The following is a 10759-nucleotide window of genomic DNA, read 5'->3' as shown; positions in this document are numbered from 1 at the left end:
GGATACGATACTGAGGATACGATACTGAGGATACGATACTGAGGAAACGATACTGAGGAAACGATACTGAGGATACGATACTGAGGAAACGATACTGAGGAAACGATACTGAGGATACGATACTGAGGAAACGATACTGAGGATACGATACTGAGGAAACGATACTGAGGATACGATACTGAGGAAACGATACTGAGGAAACGATACTGAGGATACGATACTGAGGAAACGATACTGAGGATACGATACTGAGGATACGATACTGAGGAAACGATACTGAGGATACGATACTGAGGAAACGATACTGAGGAAACGATACTGAGGATACGATGCTGAGGAAACGATGCTAAGGATACGATACTGAGGATACGATACTGAGGAAACGATACTGAGGAAACGATACTGAGGATACGATGCTGAGGAAACGATGCTGAGGATACGATACTGAGGATACGATATTGAGGATACGATACTGAGGATACGATATTGAGGATACGATATTGAGGATACGATACTGAGGATACGATACTGAGGATACGATACTGAGGAAACGATACTGAGGAAACGATACTGAGGATACGATACTGAGGAAACGATACTGAGGATACGATACTGAGGAAACGATACTGAGGATACGATACTGAGGAAACGATACTGAGGAAACGATACTGAGGAAACGATGCTGAGGATACGATACTGAGGAAACGATACTGAGGAAACGATACTGAGGATACGATGCTGAGGAAACGATGCTGAGGATACGATACTGAGGATACGATACTGAGGAAACGATACTGAGGAAACGATACTGAGGATACGATGCTGAGGAAACGATGCTGAGGATACGATACTGAGGATACGATATTGAGGATACGATACTGAGGATACGATATTGAGGATACGATATTGAGGATACGATACTGAGGATACGATACTGAGGATACGATACTGAGGAAACGATACTGAGGAAACGATACTGAGGATACGATACTGAGGAAACGATACTGAGGATACGATACTGAGGAAACGATACTGAGGATACGATACTGAGGAAACGATACTGAGGAAACGATACTGAGGATACGATACTGAGGAAACGATACTGAGGATACGATACTGAGGATACGATACTGAGGATACGATACTGAGGAAACGATACTGAGGAAACGATACTGAGGATACGATACTGAGGAAACGATACTGAGGAAACGATACTGAGGAAACGATGCTGAGGATACGATACTGAGGAAACGATACTGAGGAAACGATACTGAGGATACGATACTGAGGATACGATATTGAGGATACGATATTGAGGATACGATATTGAGGATACGATACTGAGGATACGATACTGAGGATACGATACTGAGGATACGATACTGAGGATACGATACTGAGGAAACGACGCTGAGGATACGATACACTGTATTTATATTTAAATAGTTGTGCAGCAGTTGCAGTACAAAAGAGGTAAATAAAATATAAAACATCAATAAGGGGAGAATCCAAAATACACTCTAAGTGAAATGTCGTCATATGACGAGTACACTAAAGGTAGTCAACTCAGTATCAGGTGGGTTTCTGCTCCGCCAAAGTAGGTGGAGTATTTTTGGGATGGTGTCAGTCTCTGGTAACCGCCATCAATCGGCCAACAAACAGGTTTCCCCCCACAGGACACGAAAAATCATCTGTGACCTTCATCTGAAACACACTTCACTTCCTCCCGCTGTCTGTCTGTCTGTGTCCTGTTCTGCCAGTCGGAGTCACTCTGCTCCATTTCCACTCAGCATGTCATGTAACACACACACACACACACACACACACACACACACACACACACACACACACACACACACACACACACACACACACACACACACACACACACACACACACACACAGAGAGTGACCTAATCAGTGCCTTTTCCTGAAGACAGTAACTGCAGAGTTTGATTCTCATTTTTGCGGTGTTTCCGTCCGGCGGGCGTCATGAGATCATGTTTGACGGGCGGTTGCTGTTTTATTCAGCAGCTCTGCTTCTGAGCTACATGCTCAGTGAGACCAGCAGTAGCACAGAAATAATCCAGATGTTGTGTCAAGCTGGGAACAGATTCTTAAAATGATCCAACAACCCTACAAAGACCAGACTCCCGACACATAATGAACAAATAATCTCATTGTGCGATGATCTGATTACATCTAGAATTAAGCAGGAACAGGAATTCTCTCGTGTTTCTGTAACGGAGTTAAGAAGGAAATTCGTCAAAATGTATAATTTATACAGCAATCCATGCAGAAAAGGAAAATGTCAAGTTCGGGTGAGATGGACGATGGAGAGATGAGGGCAACATGGAGAGGAAACGTCCTTCAGCTGAGCTGCATTAAGACCTGATGAAGTAGATAATAATAAAATAGCACAGTTTGATATTCTCTTCTAGTTATGTGTTCATTTGTTTCATGATAACATCCAGTTTGTAAATGTTTAAAATGATGTTGATGACTCAACCAGATAAGAATCTTTTAACAAGCTGTGATTTTATCTTCAGACTGTCGACACCAACCGATCCGGACTCAAACAATCCGTTATTACGACACACTGACGGGAGAATGTCCATGTTCCCTCATCTCTGTGTTCCCTCAGCTCTTTTCTCAGCTCAGTGATCAGCTCTGTTTCCTCAGCCCTATGTTCCCTAAGCCCTATAGTCCCTCAGCCCTATGTTCCTTCAGCCCTATAGTCCCTCAGCCCTATAGTCCCTCAGCCCTATGTTCCTTCAGCCCTATAGTCCCTCAGCCCTATAGTCCCTCAGCCCTATGTTCCTTCAGCCCTATAGTCCCTCACCTCTATGTTCCCTCAGCCCTATAGTCCCTCAGCCCTATGTTCCTTCAGCCCTATAGTCCCTCACCTCTATGTTCCCTCAGCCCTATAGTCCCTCAGCCCTATGTTCCTTCAGCCCTATAGTCCCTCACCTCTATGTTCCCTCAGCCCTATAGTCCCTCAGCCCTATGTTCCTTCAGCCCTATAGTCCCTCAGCCCTATAGTCCCTCAGCCCTATGTTCCTTCAGCCCTATAGTCCCTCAGCCCTATGTTCCTTCAGCCCTATAGTCCCTCAGCTCTATGTTCCCTCAGCCCTATGTTCCCTCAGCCCTATAGTCCCTCAGCCCTATAGTCCCTCAGCTCTATGTTCCCTCAGCCCTATAGTCCCTCAGCTCTATGTTCCCTCAGCCCTATGTTCCCTCAGCCCTATAGTCCCTCAGCCCTATAGTCCCTCAGCTCTATGTTCGTTCCCTCAGCCCTATAGTCCCTCAGCCCTATGTTCCCTCAGCCCTATAGTCCCTCAGCTCTATGTTCCTTCAGCCCTATAGTCCCTCAGCCCTATATTCCCTCAGCCCTATGTTCCTTCAGCCCTATAGTCCCTCAGCCCTATAGTCCCTCAGCCCTATAGTCCCTCAGCCCTATAGTCCCTCAGCCCTATGTTCCTTCAGCCCTATAGTCCCTCAGCCCTATGTTCCTTCAGCCCTATAGTCCCTCAGCTCTATGTTCCCTCAGCCCTATAGTCCCTCAGCTCTATGTTCCCTCAGCCCTATAGTCCCTCAGCTCTATGTTCCTTCAGCCCTATAGTCCCTCAGCCCTATATTCCCTCAGCCCTATGTTCCTTCAGCCCTATAGTCCCTCAGCCCTATAGTCCCTCAGCCCTATAGTCCCTCAGCCCTATGTTCCCTCAGCCCTATAGTCCCTCAGCCCTATGTTCCTTCAGCCCTATAGTCCCTCAGCCCTATAGTCCCTCAGCCCTATGTTCCCTCAGCCCTATAGTCCCTCAGCCCTATAGTCCCTCAGCCCTATAGTCCCTCAGCCCTATGTTCCCTCAGCCCTATAGTCCCTCAGCCCTATAGTCCCTCAGCCCTATGTTCCCTCAGCCCTATAGTCCCTCAGCCCTATGTTCCCTCAGCCCTATAGTCCCTCAGCCCTATAGTCCCTCAGCTCTATGTTCCCTCAGCCCTATAGTCCCTCAGCTCTATGTTCCCTCAGCCCTATAGTCCCTCAGCTCTATGTTCCCTCACTCCTGTGTTCCCTCAGCTCTATTTTCCCTCAGTCCTATGGTCCCCAAGTCCTATGTTTGTTCCCCCAGTCCTGTGTTCCCTCAGTCCTGTGTTCCCTCAGCTCTATGTTCCCTTAGCTCTATGTTGCCTCAGTCCCGTGTTCCTATATTCCGTCTAAGCAGAAACGTCCTATCTTCTTCTTCTCTCTCATTAATAACAGCAGAGGATGTAGTAAACTAACGACGTCTGCTGCTGAATGTCACTGTTTTAAACGGCTCTATGAAGAATTTAGATTAGTTCAAACTAAAACCTCTCCCTATTCCTTCTCTCTGAAGGTCAGCCGCTCCAACACTGCGGCCTATAACGATTACCAATTTCATGAATTCTGCTACAGCGGGGGACGGGGGAGGACGGGGGAGGACGTGGGAGGGCTTCATCATATAACAGCACAAGGAGAACGAACACCAATCAGAGCTGCTCTAAGATAAATAAAAAATAAAAAACAGCTAACTGACCTTCTGTCTAACTGAAACAAAGTGAAAAGGACAATTAAAGTGTGAGAGACTTAGGAGTTGATTTATGATGTAAAGTCACACTGGAGGAAACACTGCAGCACGTTCAAGAGAGAAGAGACACCACTGACACTATGAAGTGCTGTCAGCGCCCCCTACAGGCTGCAGTGCTCATAACAGCCACAATGTATATGGGAAGGAATGAACAAGCTTAGAGGATTCATCACCTCATCCAACACGATAATACAGAACTCACAATCCTATTTGGACTTCTACATCACATGGAATGTGTGTATGCAGTGTTTTTGGTCCTGTATGTTAATGCCTTTGTTTTTAACAATACAAATTGCTAATAAAGAGACAATCACAGAGTGTTGAATACACTATTGCTGAAAAAACGCTGGCGTTAAATAACAATGGCCAAATTTCATATGTGGACCGCAGGGACATGTCCCCCTCATTTATATATATCTTTTTGACTAAAATCAAAAACTAGCCACATGGACATCTTGGTTCAACGTGCAGGATAGTCCGATATATCTAAACATGTGGGTTAAGTATGTTACTACTTGATTAGGTTCAGGAAGAGATCATAGTTTGGTTTTAAAAAAGTATGTTTTTTACGTAACTTAAGTTAAGTAAGTAAGTTACGTCACTTTCTGTAACGTGACTTTTGGTTTTACTCTGAACATGAACAGCAATCTCCAGGGTGAAAGTCCTGTATATGTTTAACGTAACCTCATAAAACAGTTTAATATCTTACATAAAGTTCCTCTATTTTCGTGCATTTTTTGACGAAAGTTCAGCAACAGGTGTCAATTTTACACTTGTTACATGAATAAAGTCTTTTAAAAATAAACTTCTATCTTCAAAGGAAACTCAGTTAGGTTGAGGAAACGAAACTACTTAGTTAGGTTGAGACGACAAAACTACTTAGTTAGGTTGAGACGACAAAACTACTTAGTTAGGTTGAGACAACTAAACTACTTAGTTAAGTTGAGACAGAAAAAGATTGTTGTTGGAGTTAAAATAACTAAGGACGTTTTTTTATTGATGTACGCCATTTAAGTGACAAATAAATCAACGTTGACGTCTTGTTTCACTTGACCGCTATTAACAGACTTTGATAGTTCTTTCCTCCTCTGCATGTTTTGAAGATAACAAAACTATCTTGTGATCTAATTTTTTTTAAATCTACAGTTAATATTGTCATAAGATAAGGACAACATTATACAAACGATATGATGCATATAAACCGAGCCCCTTGATGAATAGTATAAAAGCTGGTTTATATATATTGAGGTTCTCCTCCACTCAACAGAAATACATTCAGCTTCAACATGGTTGAAATGCTGCCTTCAAAAACGCTCTGTGTCCAGACAATTTAGTCAAATCTATCATCTCGTCACGCAGACACACACACACACACATACAGTACACTGTTTCAGTACACTGAGTGTGTAAAAATGCCTTTCTATAGAACAGAAGAGACCCTGCTGTTCTATACATTTCTACATGTGACCCCACTGACCCAACACACACACACACACACACACACGCACGCACGCATGCGCACGCGCACGCACACACACACACACACACACACACACACACACACACACACACACGCTTCCAGCCACTGGCTTTCTAAATTAATTTGTATTTGAAAGAGAAGAAAGCGAGAAGTGACAAACACAAAGTGAAGCAGAGACTGTGTGTGTGTGTGTGTGTGTGTGTGCGTGCGTGTGCATGTATGTGTGTGTGGGTGTGCATGTGCGTGTGTGTGTGTGTGTGTGTGTGAGACCGCCCTACGAGTTCAAAGGTCACCAGGCTGCGTTGCCATGGTATCGACATTGGGCCGAGGATCAGCTGACTCTCGGCGATGATGTCATCGTGTGTGTGTTCGGCTGGTTGGACTCATGAGATGAGAGGGAATCGATCCTGCGACTCTCTTTGTTCAACATTAACGCATGAAAACATTGACATAATCTTAAATTATTGATTGTCAATTCTTTTTTAAATATTAGTACAAATGTTTGTTTTGGTGAAATAACATCTAAAACTGTTTGCACATGTTGATTTAATATTTTCAAAATGTAATCTAGTTAATTTAAATTAAAAATAATAACTATTGTTGAGTCCCACACATCTTTACAAAACACATAATGTTCAGTTTCTGCTCACATCGTATCAATTCAATCAGAAGCATGTTAGAGGACTTTATTACAATTAAAATGAAATTCCACAATAGCAGCAACACTTTCCACACATGTTGCCCGTTTGTTATTTGTGTAAAACTGAAAATGCAAAAATTACATTTGCATTTTTTTTTCACATTCTGGACAATCAGGCTACATCGTTAATATAGAATATTGATTACAGCTCGGTACAACTTTAAAAATGAAACATCAAACAGCTTTCCAAATGTAAAATGGTCATAGAAAGAGTGAGTGTGTGAAAATACAAATGATATTATTGCATTTTTATTATAACTTGAATAACAAACATAAATGGAAAGTTATAACGCTGTTGTGGGAATTACATTTTAATAAAGGCCCTCATGGGCTTCCATACAGGCTTATTATTATCAGAGTCAAACCTGCTGTTGAACCGGACTACATGTTATTATATTTACATACATTCTGTGGGTTAGAACGTTAATAAACCTTTATGATCTCATATAAAAAAATGAACATAATTGAATTAAAACCTCCATGAAAGCGTGCTGAACATCATAGGTGTCATAAAGGAGACTTCATGGTGGAGCAGTTGTATTGGATTGCATTTTATTGCACCGGTGTACCTAATTAAGTGGACACTGAGGTTTCGTAAATAAAGGCTTCTGATTTATTTCACGAGCAATAAAATATATTTAAACGCAGCATAAACAGACGATCTCATTATTATTTATCACAGTTTACTCTGGATTATGTCACACTGCTTTACTGCTTTACTGCTTTTTTATAGTGCAAAAATAAATGAGCTGATATTATAATATTCAATGCAGTGGTTAGCAGCCTTTAAGATGTCTGTGGATTGAACTACAAACAGCGTTCGGAGGATTATTAATCCAACGGAGCAGCTGGAAACAAGAAGAGACAGAAGGACATCGCTGGAGATCCAGAGAGAACAGAAGGTCGAAAGGTGAAAGGACAATGAGGATGAGAAGCTTCAGGCAACAGTGTCAATATCTCTCTCTCACACACACACACACACACACACACACACACACACACACACACACACACACACACACACACACACACACACAACCAACTGTCTGTTCTGAAGATACTTCAGTAGTTTGTTCATTGTTGAACAAACTACTGAAAGAAGAAGCTAAATGTCTTCATCGGTTCAGTACAGAGCGGAGGGAAACCCCCGAAAACACACACTCACTCACACCCACACACACACTCACACACACACACAGTGTGATGCTTTCACACACACTCGCTCTCTGTTAATCCCGGTCGTGTCCTGACACAACAAACGGCCGTCAGTCAGACGAAACCGTCAATAAAGGAAACATCAATAAAGGTTACAGAAGAGATGAAACTCATGATGCTGAAAGATTCATAGACGTCGTGAGAAAACATAGAAATGTTACTTTAGGTTTAAAAAAAAGAAGCAAAAATTTAAGTTTGGGTAAAAAAAAGAACAGAAAGAAACAATTTTTGTGAAAAAAGAAATGATGATTAAAAAAACTTGATGTTTAGTAAAAAAATAAAAGCAATGTAATGTTAGGATGAAGAGAAATATGAGCATTTTCAAAGTGTTACAAAAATAAAATAATGTTTATTTTAAAGAGCACAGACATGAGGTCCTCGGCTTATTTAGTAAATATCTTATTTTTACTGCCATGGTTTCTCACCAATGTTTTGTGATAAGAATTTATAACATTTTAATTTGCAACAGCTCGGCGTGTATGTGTGTGTGTGTGTGTGTGTGTGTGTGTGTGTGTGTGTGTGTGTGTGTGTGTGTGTGTGCATTAATATTTGAAGAGTTTGGGTCAGTGAATGTTTACATTCCAGTGGTTGCAAAGTAGCCATTACACACACACACACACACACACACACACACACACACACACACACACACACACACAAAACTATAGCATAGTAGTTCTTCGTGTCTCTACCTGTAGTACTATTGGTTGTTCTACACTATTAGTCCAAACTCATGGTCCCCAGAAGATGAATCCTACTGATGTTTTTTGACCTTTTATCTGAAACCACAGTGTTAAAGATTCATCCTCTGGGGAACATGAATGTCTATCAATCCATTCATTGTTGAGCTGAAACAGTCAGTTAGCTGATTGACAGAAAGTAATCAGCAGCAACATTTATAAACAAATTGTTAAAGTCTTTAGTTCCGCTTCTTTTTTATGATGATTTTTAGTTGGTTTGATAAAACAATGAATTAATTGATTAATAGAGAAAACAAAAGATTGATTTAGAATGGAAACCTTTATCTGCAGACTCAATGGGAATCCATCACATTCTTGTTTAACTACAACTGTCAACCTGACGGTGGTTTCACAGGAACACAGTCGACAGGATGAATCCTCTGGGAACCATGAATGTCTGCAGAATGTGTCCTCAGTCCATCTAGCAGAAGATACGTCACTGGTTAAATAAAAAGATTGTCCTGCTCGCTGGTTAAAAGTTCACCAAAGTGAGGATTCATCCTCTGGGGAACATGAACATGGACATGTATCTCGGCACTCCATCAGACAGTTGAGGAGATACTTAGTACATACTTATAGACGACACATCGTCATCTCCCAACACTGTCACAGCCCGATGAAGTCTTCTGATGAGCGCATAGCTTCAGCGTCACGGGTTCCACTCCGGGCGAGGCTCTTTGTTGCATCTCAACTCTTATTCATGTTGTAACGATATGTTGTGTTATCTTTACCTCCACTTTCACACCTCTTACATTTTGGTTTACAGTCTCAGAGTTTGTTTTCAGCGTTTCTATTCGTCTAACTTCTTTTTATTTCCTACTTTGTATGTTAAACTCCTTTTATTCCTTAGTTAGGAAACATAAAATAATAATATAATAAAAACAGAGCTGGGTGGAGCAGCTTTCCTTCCTTCCTTCCTTTCCTTTCCCTCCCTTCATTCATCCTCCCTTCTTTCTTTCCTCCCTCTTTCCTGACTGACCTCAGTGCTGCGCAGCTATAACACACTCCCACGTGTCCGTCAAGCAGGAAGCAATAAACACACACACACACACACACACACACACACACACAGTTAAAGCTGCATGTTAAAACACACTGCTGCAAACAAGTGTGACAAGTGTGAACACAACATGGCCTCGAAACTAATGCGAGGAGCACACCAGCAAAGTGGAGCAACACACACACACACACACACACACACACACACACACACACACAGTAACAAAGCTGCTCTGACCAACAGGAACTGACACACAGTGAAGTAGAGCAGAACTGAAGAGCCTCACACACACTCCATCAGTCCAGAAATGACCTCAGAGCAGCTAAAGACCTGATAAAGTAGAACAGAAAGAGTCCTGTACCTCCTGCTGCTGCGTCTCCTCCCTCGGGGAACGTCCTCGCTGTCAGCAGGTGTTCTCCTCTCTGACCCACCGATTCAGGAGGAGGAGGAGGATGATGAAGGCTCACATCACACTCTCCTCTCCTCCACACAACTGTTGCTCCTCTCAGCTGTAAAACTTGTGCTCACTCTGACATGTCTTCCTGGAGACGAAGACGGTGAGTTTGTGTAGCTGAAAAGGGGAAGAAGAGGAAGAGGAAGAGGAAGAAGACGTCTCACTCTGTCTCTTTTTTCTTGTTCCGTTTTTCTAACACTTCTTCCTCTATCTCTGCTCCGTCTCTCACGGCGTTCCCAGAGTTCCTCGGTGCAGCCGTCGCTTGTAAAGCCATCTGTTGCAACACGTCTGCCTGCCTGCCTCTCCACTTTCACTCTCCCTCCCTCCCTCTCTCCCCTCTCTGAGAAAGAGAGAGAGAGAGAGAGAGAGAGAGAGAGAGAGAGAGAGGGGGGGGGGGGGGGGGGTGGAGCCTTGTGCTCGCTGTAAACCAATGGGGAGGCTCAGAAATACCTCTCTCCCTGACTGGAAGGGGAGGAACCGCAGCAGAGGACAAAATGAAATAAATACAGGAGGAGGGGAGGTGGCTGGGGGAGGACAGAGACAGAGACACACACAAACATATA

The 10759-nt window shown here is 42.7% G+C and overlaps 1 protein-coding gene across 4 annotated transcripts in view; it reads right to left on the bottom strand.

The window, feature by feature from the left end:
• sulf2b (sulfatase 2b) overlaps nt 1-10514 on the bottom strand; it is a 76367-nt gene extending 65853 nt beyond the window's left edge. For all 4 annotated transcript variants that reach the window (XM_076101957.1, XM_076101983.1, XM_076101972.1 and 1 more), the window contains exon 1: nt 10104-10514. The gene's annotated coding sequence lies outside the window, so the exon portion shown is untranslated. The remainder of the gene's footprint in view (nt 1-10103) is intronic.
• Nucleotides 10515-10759: the final 245 nt, after the last annotated feature.

The sequence above is a fragment of the Anarhichas minor genome, unplaced genomic scaffold, assembly GCF_050575085.1.
Source record: "Anarhichas minor isolate MPS153535 unplaced genomic scaffold, ASM5057508v1 ptg000003l, whole genome shotgun sequence".
Lineage (NCBI taxonomy): Eukaryota > Metazoa > Chordata > Actinopteri > Perciformes > Anarhichadidae > Anarhichas > Anarhichas minor.
This window is presented reverse-complemented; position numbering and strand designations above follow the sequence as displayed.